A 2,087-nucleotide genomic window follows, 5' to 3' on the forward strand; every position below is an offset into this window, starting at 1 on the left:
TGCTTGTTGGACTGCAAAATGATGCCACCACTGTAGAAAACTGTATGGAAGTTTCTCAAAAGGTTAAAAATAGAAATACTATATGACCCAGCAATCTCTCTGCTTGGTATATATCCTCAGGAAAACAGTGTTCTGACATGAATATATATATATATATATATGCACATCCACATTTATTGCAGCATTATTCACAATTGCAAACAGATGGAGCTAGTCTAGATGTCATCATCTTTTTCCTATTGAAGAATGGTTGAAGAAACTTTGGCACATACACAGCATGGAATATTATACACCATTGAAGAATAACTATGAATCTGCAAAGCACCTCATAACATAAAGAAATATGAAGGACACAATGAGTGAAATTAGTTGATTGTAAAAGAATCGATATTGTATGAGATCATGAGTGTAAAATGCAAGTATTTCATTCTAAAATAAGTAGCCTATGATGGTTGCCAGGGATGGGAGAGAAGGGAAAATAGTTCACTAAGTAGAGAATAGACACGTGTAACATGGGTAACAAGGAAGGCAGTTAAAAACAAAATGAAGGACAAAAAAGGAATGCTTTCGCTTCATCTTTCATACTTCAGACATATTATTAGAAGGGACCAATTCCTGGAGAAGAACATCATGCTTGGTAAAGTTAAAAGGCAGTGAAAAAGAGGAAGACCCCAAATGAGACAGATTCTTACCATGACAGCAGCAATAGATTCAAGCATAGCAAAAATTGTGATATTTGTGCAGGACTGGGCAGTGTTTCACTTTGTTGTGCATAAGGTCTCTGTAAGTTGGTACCAACTCAATGGCACCTAACAACAAAGATAAAGAATTGACAGAATATAAATTGAAATATTTTAACAAAGTGATGCAACACTGAAGGTACTATGCTAAGAAATTTGGAAGACACCTATTTGAAGAAATCGATATTTGTGCCCATTGCAAAGAGAGATGACAAAACAAAATGTAGAAATCATGTTGCAACTGTACATTGACAGGGAACAGCCGGAAACCCAAGCCAGACTCAGAAGAGGACACGGAGCTAGGGATATCATAGTTAATGTTAGGTCAATCTTGGATTAAAGTAGAAACTAGCACAAAGATGTCTACTTGTGATTTAATGAACATGCAAAGGATTTAAACTGTGTGGATCATGACAAGCTATGGATAACATTGGGAAGAATGGGTATTCCAGAACAATTTGTTTTGCTTATGAGGAATCTGTACATAGACCAAGACGCAAATCATTCAAACAAAACCAGGGAATACTGAATGGTTTATAATCAGAAAAGGTAAGAACCAGAGTTTATTTTGTTCCTTCTTTTTATACATTCTGTACATTGAGAAGCTGGCTTATATGAATAAAAATGGTGCATCATGATTGGAGGAAGACTCATTAATAACCTGCAATCTTCAAATGATACAACCTTGTTTGCTGAATGCAAAGAGAATTTAAAACTGATGAAGATCAAAGACTATGAACTTCAATATAGATTGCACTTCAATGAAAAGAAAACAAAAATTCTCACAACTGGACCAATAAATTGCATCATGATAAATGGCGAAAAGATTGAAGTTGTCAGAACATCATTTTGCTTAGATCCAACCATCAACACTCATGGAGACAGAAGTAAAAAAAATCAAACAACCTGTTGCTTTAGGCAAGTCTGATGCACAAGAACTTTTTAAAGCGTTCAACAGTAAAGATGTCAGCTTGAAGAGTAAGGTGGGGTTGATCCAAGCCATGGTACTTTCAATTGCCTCATATGAATGTGAAAGCTGGACAATGAATAAGAAACCCATGGAAAGGCACTTAACAACAATGACAATATTATGAAAGTTGAGTGAGATGTCTCAAAAGTTCTCATATTTACCCATTTAAAATTTTATTCTAGTTGGTTTTCTATTTATTGGTCTAAAAGTGACAATTAAAAAAAATATGTGTGTTGCATTTGAGAGTTATGTTATTTTAAGAATTCTGCCAAAAGAACCAATAGATCTGTTTTGGAAGAAGTGCAGCCAGAGTGCTCCTTGGAGGCCAAGATGGACAAACTTCATCTCTCATACTTCGGACATATTGTCAGGAGGGA

This window comes from Chrysochloris asiatica, unplaced genomic scaffold (genome assembly GCF_000296735.1).
Source record: "Chrysochloris asiatica unplaced genomic scaffold, ChrAsi1.0 scaffold00191, whole genome shotgun sequence".
Taxonomy (NCBI): Eukaryota; Metazoa; Chordata; class Mammalia; order Afrosoricida; family Chrysochloridae; genus Chrysochloris; species Chrysochloris asiatica.